The sequence below is a fragment of the Lathyrus oleraceus genome, chromosome 4 (assembly GCF_024323335.1).
Source record: "Lathyrus oleraceus cultivar Zhongwan6 chromosome 4, CAAS_Psat_ZW6_1.0, whole genome shotgun sequence".
NCBI lineage: Eukaryota > Viridiplantae > Streptophyta > Magnoliopsida > Fabales > Fabaceae > Lathyrus > Lathyrus oleraceus.
In genome coordinates, this window is record NC_066582.1 from 401704328 (window position 1) to 401720676 (window position 16349).

Here is a 16349-nt window from a genome sequence, read left to right on the forward strand (position 1 = left end):
TGCGAATTTGCATGAGGTTTTTCATGTGTCTCAGTTGAGGAGGTACATTCTTGATCCGTCGCATGTAGTCCAAATAGATGATGTACAGGTGAGAGATAACCTGACTGTTGAAACATCACCTATGAGGATCGAGGATCGAGAGTTGAAGCAGTTGCGGGGTAAAGAGATTGCTTTGGTAAAGGTAGCTTGGGGAGGACCAACAGGTGGCAATGTGACTTGGGAACTTGAGAGTCAGATGAAGGAGTCTTATCCGGAGTTATTCGCTTGAGGTATGTTTTCGAGGACGAAAACTCTTTTAGTGGGGGAGAGTTGTAACACCCCGATAAAAATAAGATAATTATTTAATTTAAATTAATATTATATTTATTAATTTAATTAAATAATTGGAATTATTGGATTATTATTATTATTATTATTGGAATAATAATTATTGGAAAATATATATATAAGTTGGAAATAAGAAAAAAGAGTCCCATTTGGTAAAGAAAGGGTTTCACGTGAAAAGCAGAGAAGCGGCTGAAAAGAGAAAAAGGGCAAAGAGACAGAGCAAGAGGAAGAAGGTTGGAGAAGAGAAAAGCTTGAAGCTTAAAGATTCGCCGGATTAACTCAGGTAAGGGGGGTTTATCGTCGATTAATGGGTATTATGGGATAACATGTAATGGGTAGTGATAAACCATTGATTTGACTCTAATTGGAATGATGCATGATGAAATTGTGAAATATTGGATGAACGAAAATTGGATTATAATTGAAGGGAATTCGTAGGAATTAGATGTAAAAATGTTAGAATTTGTGAAATCGAATAGGGGATAATTCGTGTTAGATGATATGAACGATTACTGTGTAAAATTGAATTGTAAGAGGTTGGAATTGGGAGATCTCGTAGCAGAGAAAACCATAGCAGATCTGGAAATCTGGTTTCTGGTCATACGCGTATGGCACTAGGCAATACGCGTATGAGATGGTCTGGTACGCGTATGGCACTAGGCAATACGCGTATGGATGAAGAAGATGATGATTTTAACGTAGTTTTGTCTCTGTTGGTACGCGTATGAGGATGTGGTACGCGTAGCATACGCGTATGAGGCAGGCAATACGCGTATGGGATTGGCTGAGAAATGGGCCATACGCGTATGGGACTAGGCAATACGCGTATGGGCAGAATTGTGATTTTTCTGTGCTGTTGTTGTGCAGTTTTTGGTTGTTCAGCTGAGTAATGTAATTTTAGCTGATGTATGATATAGTAGGGATCGTTTCCCGTTGTTTTGAGCAGTGTAGGTATTAGTAGAGTGTGCTAATACTGTGATTATTAATTGGCATGACATGATATGATTATGTGATAAATATGCTGATGATGTATGAAAATATGCATAATGTTGTGAATGTATATATTATGTATGTAATTGTGGATGGACTGTTTTATGGCTTAGAGTGTGAGCATATGTCCATTGTGGATTGTTGTTGATGTTGCATGCTAGGTGATTTGGCATAGCATAATGTGGCCTTTATGGTGGTAGCTAATTCCCATGGTGAGGAATTAGTGATGTTAGTCATTTTGGACTGTTGTTGATGTTTGCATGCTAGGTGATTAGCGTGCATAGCATAGCCCTTGGGGTGGTAGCTAATTCCCATGGTGAGGAATTGGTGATGTGAGTCACTAGGTCTCAAATGAGTGGGACTAGTGAGCTTGGTAGCCGTACCTGGATTTGGTCGGTGAAGTTGAACTATATGTTCACGAATAGTCGGTACCGCATGCATGGAGTCTCATTGCATAATGTATGTATGGCGTATAATATGAATGGATGTATTCCAATATTATACGTGAGTTTTGTGGTTGTCTTGAGTATGTGTATGATTATGAGTTGATGTTGTCGTTGCTGAAGTGGTGATATGATTAGGGTGATGAAATGTGTTATTTACTTAACATTACATGATATTTTATAATGCTTATTATATCGATTGAGGAACTCACCCTTACCACTATTTTTCAGGTAACGAGCAGTGATTGAGTAGGAGCTAGTACTTGGAGTCTAGTGTAGTTCCTTAGTGGGTCATGCTCTGGTAGATGTAACATCGGGACGGGATGTTTTTAATTGTTTTATTGTTGGTTGTTGAACCAGTTTACATGTGATGTGTTACATGTTTTGTATGATTGATTTGATCTCTATCCGCTGCGTATTGTGCAATGCTTTATGTTTTGAACTAAATAAAGAGCATGACAGTTATTTTGGTGAATGGTGTGAAGTGTTTGTGTGACACCCTTAATTGCATATCTACTCTGATATATATTTGTTGTTTTAAATTAAATATTTGGGGTATTTTAGAAGGGTGTTACATGAGGCCCCTGCTGAAACGGTTGTCTTTGTTGTCGAGGTTGTTGTTGTTGCTGTTGCGGTGTAGGCTGATGCTCAGCAGGAATAGTTACCGCGGCAGTGTGCTGGAAGTAACGATCCCTACTGGGTCCTCTCTGTGCATAGACCGCACTGGTATCTCCCTCCTTCTTCCTCTGACCATTCCCAAAAGGCTTTTTCGACCCTGAAGAAGAAGCGTTACCCTGAATCTTCCCGAGCTTCAACCAGCTCTCAATTCTCTCCCCGGCCACGACTATATCCGAAAAGTTGTTCACCGGACAACCAACCATCCTCTCAGCATATGCCCCTTGCAGGGTCCCCATAAAGAGATCAGACATCTCCCTGTCAACTAGAGGAGGTTGCACTCTGGCAGCCAACTCCCTCCACCTTTGGGCGTATTCTTTAAACCCTTCATTGTTCTTTTGAGACATACCCTGCAGCTGGGTACGACTCGGGGCCATATCAACATTAAACTGATACTGTTTAAAGAATGCGTCCCCAAGATCTTGCCAGTTCTTGATATCTGAGGACTTAAGCTTGGTGTACCACTCCAGTGAGCCTCCAGACAGGCTGTCCTGGAAGAAATACATCCACAGCTTTTGGTCCATGGTGTAAGCTGAGATCTTATGAACAAATGCCTGCAGATGTGTTTCGGGGCAGGAACTCCCATTGTATCGATCAAACGCGGGCGCTTTGAATTTCTGCGGGATCACAATCCCCTATACTAGCCCCATATTTGACATATTAACCACCCCAGGAGTGGCATAACTCTCTAAAGCTCTGATTTTCTCAGCCAGCAGCTGAATTTCCTTATTCTGTGGTTGGGCACCATATTGACCAAAGGGTTTGTTGTGCATCGAGAACTGATCGACCTCTCTGTCTTCCTCTCTGTCGTCATCAACACCGAAGAAAGGCGGGAATAGACTATCCTTCATATTCTGACCCGGCTGACCCCCCGCAGCACCGAAACCAGCGGCATTGTTCACTATACCCACTGTTGCTCTCTTGCCACCATCTCGAGAACCACCCAGCCCCTGGTTGGAGACACCATCCAGGTTCACACCACTGTTTGCCGCTGAAGCCCGCTCGAGCTTCTCAACTTTGTCAGCTAGAGCCTTCTGACCAACTGCAAAACCTTGCATGATGTTGATCAGCTCGTTCATCTTGTCCTTCAGCTCAAGGATATCTGTGTTCGGGAGATCCATTAGCCTGGGAGTATTGCGCCGTGTGAAGTATCTGTGAGGACGGGTTGAGTGCAAAGGTACAGCTCTGCGAGCACGAGCAATGATTCCTGAAACAATCAAGCACGTTAGCAACAGATACCTGCAAAATAAAGACACGTTATTATGATCATGCATGAATGCAGTGTTTATCCACACGAGGAACACTTTGTCTCTCGATCCTGGCTTCATCGAGACAAATAATAATCCGGCAGCAATATTCTGATATTCAGCATTTGATTTCATCATACAGATCAGAGATATATGATTTAGCAAAATACCCCCAACCATGTGTGTGCTGTGTGAGTGCATACGGTAAAGCAAATAAAGCTTGAAGATTGATCACTGAATGAAAACAATCATCTCATAGCCAAAATTGCACAAGAAGTGCCATAGTCATACATCAAATCAGATACAAATCTCCAAAATCGGGAAAGAAATACAAGCAAAATGAATTCCGTCAACAAGCCTGACGGTAATCCAACACAAACAATACAGGCTATCCTGATGAGGGTCCCACAGATGGCCCTATCTCATCAACCATCTTCGCGAACTCTGCAGCGAACCTGAGCTCGGTGTTCTCCTGCTGTAATCTCCCCACCTCCTTCTGGTGAATCTTCATCTGCCTGAAGTAATAATCTCTCTCAGCCATGTAACGATCCCTCTCGGCAATGTAATGATCTCTCTCAGCGATGGTCTTCACATTCTCCGCTTCCTTGATCTTCAGCTTTGCCTCCCACTCAGCAATGAGAACTCTGACTCTGTCATCCCTCTGATCCCTCACGAGGATTTGCCTCCTCTTCTCATCTTCAATGACCTTTGAAGCCCTAGCCAATCTCTCTTTGGTGATGTCGTGCTCCTTTGTTGAAGATGCCAAAGCCTGACTGACCTTCCCATAGTAGGCAGTATCCATCTCAAAGCGCTTTGCTTCTAAGGCATGTCGCTTGTCTCGATCTTCCATCTTCACTCTGATCTCCTGATTAGCCGTCTGAATACGAGCAACACTCATCTCCAATTCAGCTTTCTCTGTAAGCAACTGATCTCTGGCTCTCTTCATCTCGAGGAATTCTTCCATACTGACAGAAGAACGCGGACCCTCAATCATAGGACACCAAGGATCACCTCCCGGAAATGGTAGATGTGTGATATCAATCCTCTTCCGAAGCCAATCATCGAATAGAGGAAAATACCGGCTGTTGACCTTGCCAAAAGGAACCTTGCCCTTTCTCTGGATGTTACGCCATGACCCAGACACCTGCATCAGCTTGGCCTGATTGCCCTCAACCGGGAAGTAAAAGGACTCCTGAGTCTCACACTCAAGGGGAGGAACTTCTATAGCAAATCCCATTTGTCTCCTAAGAAGCGTTGGGTTGTAATTAATGCAACCCTGAACTCCTATGAGAGGCACATTGGGAAAATCCCCGCAGCTATATATAAAATTCCGTCCAGCCAAACCATTATGAGTCCACGCTATGTCATCAGCCCGCAAGCCCATTAATCTGACCGACCACTTGACCGAAGGATCAAGAGAAGCAAAAACACCTCGGGAAGGCAAATACCCCATAAACCATCTGAATAGCACCTGAGCACAACATCGGATCAGACCACCACGCCGCTTCTCATTCCTGTTATGAACCGAGTAATAGACATCTCCGACCAGAGTAGGAATAGGGTTCCTCTGCACAAACAATCTGATAGCATTATGGTCCACGAAGCTCTTCTGATTAGGAAACAAAATAATCCCATAAATGCTTACAGCAATCAAAGCACAAACCGTCTTCCAATTACCCATAACAGCATGTTCCTTGGCCTTAGCCTCCAAGAAACTCAAATGAAATCCAGGTAATTTTCCTTTCTCCTTCAATCCCTCCTTGGTCACTTCCGGACTCAAATAAAGAGCACGGGAAACCCCAAGGACATCAGGCTCTCCCCTAATAGCACAGAAAGGAATCTGATCTCGGATCGGAATACCCAAGATACTTGCATAGTCCTCCATCAAAGGTCCCAACAAATAATCCGGGAACACAAAACATCTCAGACCCGGGTCATAGAATTGGAGAAGAGTATGAATGGCGCTTCTGTCACTGTCAGTGAGTCTGAAAACCATCTTCAGGATACCATCGTATGCCTCTCTGAACATCCCCACATGGTCGGGTGTAATCAATGCTATCATATCTCTCAACTCGTCAATCTCTGGGTTGAAGAAACTGTAGGAAACATCATCTTTCAAATCGGGCCTCATATCTGAGCAGAAAGTCTCTCAACCAGGATCTCGATCAAAATGTCCCTGCATATGGATAAACATGTGTTAGATGCAGGTAAATGCGAATGTTAATGATGCTGATGAATGAATGCAATGCATTGCCATCCTCCGAGTCATATGATCATATGTTGCACTGAAACCCTGATCTCTGAACCGATCACAACCATCTGAAGAAAAATGTAACCACAAATCCACCTCAAGGGTTCCGAAATAAACGGAACTGAAAGATACACCATCATCATCATCAGACAATCTCTGAGCAGATCACCACAACATCTGAATCGGCCCGGGGAATCCAGAAATAAACGGATCCCCACTGATAAATAACTCGGACAGCACTCCGGCGTCTCAGAAATAAATGGCCATAAATCCGCCTTATAAATAGGACTCTGATCAACGGAACCAATAGTCACCATCAAAGTCACCAACTGAACATGCATCTGTACGAATCACCCTCCCCTCACAGGTAAATTCTAATCAGGTTATCCTAAGGCGGATAATAGTCTCGACAATCGGGCGGAGATACTCAATGGGTTTGCCCTTTCGGGTGTGCCATTGTAGCTCCCTTAAGATCATCTAAACCAAAGATCCGGGAAATGATCGGTCACCAGAGTCAATAGTTCAGATGAAGTCGCTCAACCAAAGTGGATACTCCACAGAGGAAAAGCTCCCTCAAAAGAACCTCGTCCGGCTTGTGGTATGTCACGTTACAACAATATGCTGATAAAGCAAATGAGGAACGTGAGACCACACTAATCCTAGGTGTACACTCGGGCCTGGGTTTTAGCCCCACTCAGAACACCCACCCCAAAACAGAGGAACCACATGTACAGAGGACGGCAACATGATAGTATGATGCATGCAAATATTTATGCAAATATATACAAAATCAGAATAATAAATGCAATAAATAAAGCACAAGCAACCCAAACTATCCTAGAACGCTAGGAGAGACTCGCTTAGGGAAGATGGACCAGCAATAGGTCAACTTCTATGTCCCCAACAGAGTCGCCAGCTGTCGCATCCGCGAAAAACAACCGGCGGGCTAAAACAAAAACAACACAGAGCCGCCACCGTGCGTTATTTATCCCAAAAGAGGGAAAGGAAACGCTCAGAGTAAACCTGGGAAAAGCATGGTCTCGCGACCAAAGAGAATGGGATCGGGAGTCGGTTACGCAAGGGGAAGGTATTAGCACCCCTCACGTCCGTCGTACTCGACGGGATCCACGCTCTAAAAGAAAGAAAAGGTTTCTAAACAAACATCATACACACACACCGAAGACAACACAGGTGGGGGAAAAGAGGAAAGGGCTCGCTAGGACATCGCATCCTATGCCTACGTATCTCGTCTGGAACGAGAATCAGAGCTGCCGTAGTTCGGCTCACGCACGCCGAAACAAACACACGCACGAAAAGGCAAACATAGAACCCGAACGCCAATTGTTGGACTTACATCAGCTTCCGAACCAAACAAACCCACACTGGAAACCAGATGCCACTTGATGGACTTATACCGGACTCCAAGCACACAACAAGAGGATACGGAATGCCAATGGTGGGGCTTACATCCGTCTCCTAACTCACACAAGAAGAACAACAAACAACAAGCTACTAAGGAGTCGGGAACTCGAGCCTAGCAACTGTCAAACAAACACACACAAAAAGAAAAAGGGTTTGCCCGGAGAGATCTCGTGCGACCTCCTGCCTACGTACCTCATCTGGTATGAGGATCAGGGCAACGTAGTTCCCCTCAACAGGGGAGAAACTATCTCCTAACCAGAAACAAAGGGAGACACACTACTAGGGAGCTGGACTCGAGCCTAGGTGTTATCATGCATCATTGCCCTATGTTAAGGTTCACTATCTACTTGCACCACAGCAAGCTAATCCTAACCAGGAAAAACAAGCATGCAAGCATAAACACAACAAAGCAAACATTTCAAACAGCACACACTATATCCAGTCAAGTGAGGCTCAAACAAAGGGTCAGACTGCCAAGGCAAGTCATCTGTACAAGGGTAGAGTTAGCTCTTAACCCTGACATTGAGAGTCAGGGTGAAGCCGATGAAAGGTGAGTGAAGATTAGACTCCACAGCTCTTATCCCTGACCAGGGAGAGCTTCAGACAAAGGAGTGTGGGTTCAGAAAGGGGGAACCCTTCTACACTCAAGACACTGACACAACTGTACAACTGTACAAGATCTTGGGTTAATGTCCCAATGCATCAACACAGTGGTGTGAGCAGAGGGACGACTCAACAAGAATAGCAGGGGATGGATTGCACATCCCTTGGGTTCTGCCAATTGCCTTAATCAAGGTCTTTACCTGCTTGGGGACAAAGTTAAACAATCACAATCATCGCCTCTTAAGGAGGACTTCAGACAGGTGCCTGGCCAAGTAACAAGCCAGATCTTCCAGACTACATGGAGACAAGAGAGTCTACCTCAATTGGTTTATACAACCAAGCAACAGCAAGCAAGTTCTCAAGGAACTGTTAGCAACTAATGTACCTGAAATCAATCAAATACAGTCAGTATACCAGACAAACCAAAAGTAAACAGCAAAAGTCAACAGTTAACACAATGTACAAGCAATGCCATGTGCAAAGCACAGTCAACTCAATTGAGCCAAGCATCCTACAAAACACACAAGTTAGTTTACAACAAGCAACCAAACTCAATTTAATCAACTTGCATTTTTCTCCTTAAGGCATTTGCATCTCAACCTGAAAAGCCAAATCAAATATGAGAAACAAGACCACTAGGCCAAGCCTAGGGTCCAAAGGAGATGAAAAATCCAAAACAGCAAGTGAAAGTTATCCAAAACCACAATCAATCAATTTATAAACAAATCCAATTGGTCCCATGCTTATATCAATCACCATTATCATTTCATGCACAAAATAGCACCAAACATGCAATTTGCAACCTCAAAGGACCAAACAGAATGATCATCATCAAATCCATACCAAAACATTTCAATAAATTCCACAAAAATTCAAGTCTAAACAGAACACATTCAATGAATAGCATATCAAATTTCAGCTCATTTGGATTAAGGGAAGTAGGTCAATGAAAATCATGAAGTTCATACAAGTTCAAACAAGCCAACACAAGGCATCAACACAAGCATCAACTTCCAAAAATCATAAAACAGTGACAATACATGATAAATGAATGGGATCAAAACCACAATGACCTATAATGTGTCTAGAATTCACATGTCAAATTTCACATCCATCCAATTAATGACCAGAATTTCACAAGCCAAATGCCAACATGTGTCACAAAAAATCAACAAATGACCAAACAGAGGGAAAAAATTCCAATCAAATAGGAAATGCCATCAATAAATCCATAAAAATTCACATGTGTTCGCAACATACATATGCTCATTCATGCAAAAATTTGGCTCAATCCAATGTCCCTAAGCACATCAAATAAAATCATGAAATTCATCAAGCATGGTGTGACACAAATTGTCACACCTCTAATCAAAAATTCATATCTCATCAACCAGGCATCCAAAAATTACAAACTACACATCAAAATCACCATCAAATAGTACAGAATAAGCACAAAATATTTCACCAATTTCTTTGGAAGCATCATCATTTCATGAGTGAAATGGCAAAGCATATACATGAAGCATACATCCAAACAATCCCTAAGCAATTTATTTTTCCACACGTGCACAAAAATCACAAAAATCACCATTAAAAACTACACATCACAAGGAGAATAATGCAAAAAACCTCACAAAATTTGGACAAATAATGAATCTCCTATGAATTTTCTAAGATCATGCATCAAAATGAAATAGAAAATGAAAAAAGAAGAAGAAATAATGAAATAATATTGGAATAATGGCGTTTTTGTAATTATCCTTCAGCAAGGCAAAACGACGTCGTACTCATTAATTCGTTGGCGCGTTCTCATTGGCTAGGACACGGCGGTAAACACAATTCAAACAAAGGCCAAGGCAAACGAAGATCAAACATGTTCTTCAGCTTGTTCTTCATCAAGAACACAAGCAGATTTTCCAGAAATCGTGAAGAACTTTTCTCAACCAAATGCAACAAATCATACATCACTGTGTTCGTCTTTCAACCTAGATTAAGGATATGGAAAGCATTTAACCTAACTCTAAGCATATCAACGGGATCGATCGAATTAAGTTTCATATCCAAATGTTCAAATCAAGATATCTCTCTCTACACTCAACCAAATCCAAAACCACGAATTGCATGATGATCTACATTAAAAGCTCTACACAAACCACATGATGATTCAAGCAATTAAAGAGATCTAGATTTTACCTTTTGGAGATGGCAGTGATGAATCCTTGCGTTTCCAAGTGCGAAATGCCAAAACAGTCGCAACTTATTGATGTGGAAGTTGAATGCAGCAAGTAGTTTAGCTCAAAACAGCTCCAGGTGCAAGATTCTTCAATTTGCCATGGAAGTGTGAGGTTATGACAGTCCAAATTCTTCTATGTTCTGGCCTTGATTTTGCAAAACAGTTCCTCAATGATGATTATAGAAGGTGAATCCAACCAGCACGAGCAAGATTGATGAAGATTTTGATGAGAATTGATGAAAAAAGTGTGTGAAAATTTTGGAGAATTGAGAGGTTTTTGGAGGGAAAAGTAGTTAGATCTTGAAGAATGTGAAGTCATTACCAATTTCTGTTACAATTACTGTTATATACCAATGCCTTAATCCATTCCTTAATCACAATTAGCAAAATTGGATTGGATTAGTGTAATGCATTTTCAAGTGAAAGTCCAAAATAGCCTTTTCACAATTAGGCCAATGTAACAGTAAATGACAGTTGGAGCAAGTTCTAAATGCTATTTGGGATGTGTATGAATAGGCCTTGTATGCAAAAACCATGTAATTTGAAATTTCACCATTTTTCCCACCAATTTTCAAATAGATCACTTGAAAAATGCCATTTTGCCATGACCATTTTTGATGAAATTTGACCATGCACCATGAAAGTACATGTGAAATGTGGTTTGCTCAAAGAAAGATCACTCAATTTGGCCATTCCATGTGAAAGTTATGCCACTTTGAATTTAAGCATTTTTGGAAAATGATTTGATCATATCTTGCCAACCATTCATGAGAAATTCATGTTCTTGGACTTTTTGGAAAGGTGAGAGCAAGATCTACAACTTTCATGTTGAACAAAATTTCATTTGAAGCATTTTTGGACATGTAATTTTAAGGTGAAAAACTTTCCATTTTTTGGAAACTTTCATTACAAGCCACTTTCTATTTTTGGAAAGTTTTCTCCTGACTTTATTTTCTTCATTCTTGATGTTTGAAATGTCAAATGAAACTTGTTTCAACATGAATGAAGTGTATCCAACCCTCTCCCACCTCCAAATCCATCAAATCAAGCACAGTTGACCACAGTTGACTTTTCTGATTGATAGATGAATTTGGCTGTGCACTGATCAAGTTGAGCCTCAAACTCTTGATGAAATGGCTCAAGGATGAAACCCTAGCTTCCATAAGCTCAATATAATCACATGATGATCCCCATATTCATTGTAGACCCCATCTCCTTGACAAGCCCTGATTGGCCCAATGCAGATGATTAGGGTTGACCAACGGTCAAAACCCTAATCTCAAGGTATCTGATCAATCTCTTGCATCTCTTGGATGATAACCAGACCATGATGATGATGATGTATCATTGCAACCAAGATGAAGATCAATCTCCTTGAGAAATCATGAAACCCTAATTGATGCACAACCCTCAGATGATTAATGATCAATCCATTCAATAAAAAACCTCAGGCTTGAATATCTCAACCTCTTATCTTCTAACCAAGACCCAGGAGGATGACCTGCACAATGTAACCACATGATATGCAATGCAATGTCTAATGACCTAAAAATGCAATGCAATATGTTAAGCTAGTCCCAAGAGAGGAGGGCAAATTTTGAGGTGTTACAAATAGGTGATTACATCCAAGCAAAAGAAAATAAAAACTGAATAAACCAAAAAGAAAAATACACAAAGAAATTTCAAACCTCCCTTGGGTTGCCTCCCAAGCAGCGCTTCGTTTAATGTCGCATGGCTCGACGGGACACCTCATACTCAGATGAGTTTAACAGTTTCAATTGGTCCCCCTTCACCGGGATCATATGGTTTCAACCTCTGACCATTAACCTTGAAGGTGTCGCCATTCTTCTCATTTAAAACACCAATACCGCTTTTATGTTTCTTCAGTACCTTTTCATCTTCTAATTCTGGTGAAGCTCTCAGATCCTCCCACCTGCATGGGTTGTATTTCCTCCAAGGGGTTTGTGTATCCAGCATAGCAAGCACTTCTTTTTCTTTTTCCTCATCCTTCTCTTCCATCTCTCTGACCGACAGACTAAGAACTCTTTCTAACGGTAATTCAGGAAACTTTCTTTGAATTGTGCTAGTTACAATTTGATCAATCACTTCCACGGAGTGGTTTGTACACATATTCTCTTTATGTTTCATAGTATCTCGGACATCAATTCTGAGCTATTCATCATACACCTTTAGGGTCATGGTACCTTCCTCCATATCTATATTACATCTCCCTGTTTCTAAGAAAGGTCTGCCCAGAATCAGAGGTATCTCTTCATCTTCTGGCATTTCCAAAATTACAAAATCAACAGGAAAAACAAATTTATCAACTTTGACCAGAACATCCTCAACTACCCCAAAAGGTCTCTTCACTGAGTGGTCAGCAAATTGAAGTGTCATTCTGGTATCTTGAACATTTCCAATTCCTAGCTTCCTGTAAATAGACAAAGGCATAAGGCTAACACTAGCCCCCAAATCAATCAGCGCCCTTTTAAAAGACCTATCTCCAATGATACACGGGATGGTCACAGAACCTCTATCTGGCTTCTTTACTGGAATCTTCATACCCTGCAAAATAGCACTACAAGTTTCAGTTAGTATAACAGGGTCAGTGTCAGTGGTGCGCTTCTTGGAGATGATGTCTTTCATGAATTTCGCATAGATAGGCATCTGCTCGAGTGCCTCAGAGAATGGAATATTGATTTCTAATTTCCTGAACAATTCCATGAATTTCTGAAAAAATTTCTCATCTTGCTTCTTCTTTTTGTTTCTTTGTGGGAATGGAAGCTTAATGATGGGTTTTGGTTCAGGTAGCTTTTCTTATACCACCGGCAGTGTTACAATTTCTTCCTCAGGTGGTGTCTTGTTTTCTAAGATTTCCAGATCCACTTCAAGCAACTGATCTTCTTCTTCATCCTTCTTCTTACGATCTTCAACATATCTTCCGCTTCTTGTTGTTACCGCACTCACATTATGGTGCTCCCTCGGATTTGTCACTGTTGCACTAGGTAATGCGCCCGGTGTTTGAAAATTTGTTATCTGTTGTGCTATCTGACCCAATTGAATCTCCAGATTTTTAATGGATGCATTGGTGCTCTTCTGATTATTCCTGGTCTCCTCCTGAAATTGCATATTCTGAGTTGCCATCTTCTCTATAGCAATCTCCCAATCCGCTTTCTTCGGTATTTGTTGCTGATAAGGTTGCTGTTGCGATTGATATTGTGGTTGGTAAGGTGGTTGTTGTTGTGGAGGTCCTTGGTTCTGAATATCACCTTGCTGATCTTTCCAAGAGAAATTAGGATGATTTTCCACCCCGGATTATATGTATTTGAGTAGGGATTATTTTGCCTCAGGTAATTTATAGCTTGCACTTGTTCTGCGGTTGCAACACAGTGCATGGTAAAGTGTGGTCCACTACAAATCTCACAAATCATGGTCGGAACCGGTTGAACTTGAGCAACAGTCTGGGTACCTAAATTCATAGCTTTCAATCTTCTGTATGCATCTCCAAGTGTCTCTCCGTCTTTCTGTTTAAAATTCACAATGTCATACCTCTTACGGATATACACAGAAGCAGGAAAATACTCGTTCAAGAATGTTGTTTCCATTTGTTGCCAAGTGGTAATGCTTCCTGCGGGTAGGGAATAGAACCATTCCTCAGCGTCCTCAGATAACGTGAATGGGAACATGACCAATCTCTTTGCCTCTTCAGAATGCCCATCAATTTTTAATGATGTAGTCATAGTCAGAAACCGCTGCAGATGCTTGTTTGCATCCTCATTGATCTTTTCTGCAAAAGGTTTGCTTTCTAACTGGCGGATAGTTGAGGGGTGTAACTGGAAGTGAGCAACATTAACAGGTTGGTTAACAATGGTCAACCGCACTGCTGGGTTATTCTGTCTGCCATAATCACCTAAAAGTCTTTCCGCTAGGGGTGGGTCTGCAGCCATGTTTACAGTGTCTGGATGTGAAGCTGTGTCTGACTCAGATTTTTCGGAGTGAGCAGAGACTGGTGTGACAGGTGTGGCCGGTTCTTCGGTGTCAGAGTTTGCCAGTTTCTTTCTTCTAGCTTCTCTGAGCTTTGCGCGCAATGTTCTCTCTGGTTCTGCGTCAAAATGAAAATCAGCTGAGGCCTTACCTCGCATACACAGATTAGACAGAAATTAGTTATAATAACAATAAAAATAAAATTAACAGTAAATAAAATTTTGGATGCAGAGCAACAAAATTCTAATTGAAAATAAATTAATAAACTCCATTATCTTTGGCAGTCCCCGGCAACGGCGCCAAAAACTTGATGGGAAAATAGCAAGTGTACTATTTTTCTCACTGTAGTAATAAAAGGGAAATTCCCCGTTTGTCGATCTCAAGGACTGCTTGACGATACAAAGTTTATCGATTGTTTCAATTAGACAAAAGCCTTTGGTTTTTGTGTTGTGAGTAATTATACTACCAATTGCAAATAAATAAAACAAGTAAAAAGGTTGAACGAGATACAAATGAGAGAAGATTGCTAGGGTTCGGTGAATGAAACTTCCTGTAACAGATATAATTTATGAAAGTTTAGACAATATTCCTGTCCAATTAATTCCGGTCCTCAAGGGTATCTATTCCTAATTCCTTAGTGAAAAGACCTTTGATTATGTAACCTAATTACTATGTCCATAAATAATTAAGTTCATACTCAAGCATTCAAATATCAAGAATTACCGGTCAGATAGAAAATCCCTAGTCCTAGGTTATTTTTACTATCCAAAGTTCTTATCCAGATCAATGAATAATCATTGTCCAGCTTAAACTATTCATATTAATCATCATTTGTTGGTCCGACGAATAAAGCATAAAGAACGGTAATAAGAACAAATCAATGGAAAAGAAGAAATAGTCAATGCACTCATAAACATAAAATCTGTCACATTCAGAATCAGGGTCACCCCCCTAGCAATGGGGGGTTTAACTACTCATAATCGAAATAAAAACAAAGATTAACATTGTTGTCATTACAGAATTTCGTGAGGAATCAATCTTCAATCGTCGGAAAACTCTTGAACATATGAATCCTCTGATAATCGTAGAGTCTCCAGCTCTCAAAACGCGTCTTTTTTCTCTCCAAAATCGTCCAACCCCCGGAAAATCGTGTTCTGCCCTCTAAATAGCTGTTCAGTTGGGCTTTTCCTGATTCTGGGCTTGATACGCGTATTGCCCATTCTCATACGCGTATTGCCCAGTCTGGTACGCGTATCGCACGTAAGACAGCCTCTGATACGCGTATTGCCCAGTCTGGTACGCGTATTGCCCAGTCTGGTACGCGTATCACTAGTTTGGTACGCGTATCACCAGAAGCTTGTCTTTTTGCTTGATTTTCAACCCCTCTGGTCATTTGCGTATGCTACGCGTACTGGGAAGGTCCATACGCGTATCATGTAAGGCCATACGCGTATGGACAGCAAGTTCTTCAAGAATTGATTTTTTCTTCCGTTTTCTTGCTCGGGCTTAATTTCGCATCTGACGTTTGATTCCCTGAGCTTCCAGACTAGTTTTTTTACCTGCTAACATACCCAAAAGTGTAAAATATTCTCAAGAAATTCATAAGTAACAACACACTTCATATTATAGAATTGAGCTTATATCTAACTAAAAATGCTTCAGTTTACGCAGTTTACCTGACTTATTTACGGTTAAATAGTGAAATACCTAGCATAAATGGTGACTGATTACACGTATTCTCACTATACAATGAGAAAGACAGAATTCCGTAGTTCGGCTGACTACGAACAAAGACAATAAGAGATTGGTGAGGCAAGAGAAATGATAATGAAAGATGAAGAAGACTTTACAGTTATTGGATATGAACCACACTAAAGTCTATGAGTAAAGGTGAGTACAATGAGAAACGTGTCAATCATCATGTGCCCAAAGATATTTAAAATGAGTTAATGGAATTACCGACTCTCATTCCTTCTTTACTACTTAAGGCTCGTGGCATGTGATTCTCATCATAACTTTAAAGTTGTTAAGGAAGAATCCTTGTTGCTCCTTATGGTGATGAAGACGTTGTCAATAATTTGATTTAAATTGCACTAAAGTCTATGAATGAAGGTGAATACCTTGAGAAACTGGGTCATTCGTCCCATACCCAAGGATGCCATAGACAAGGATAT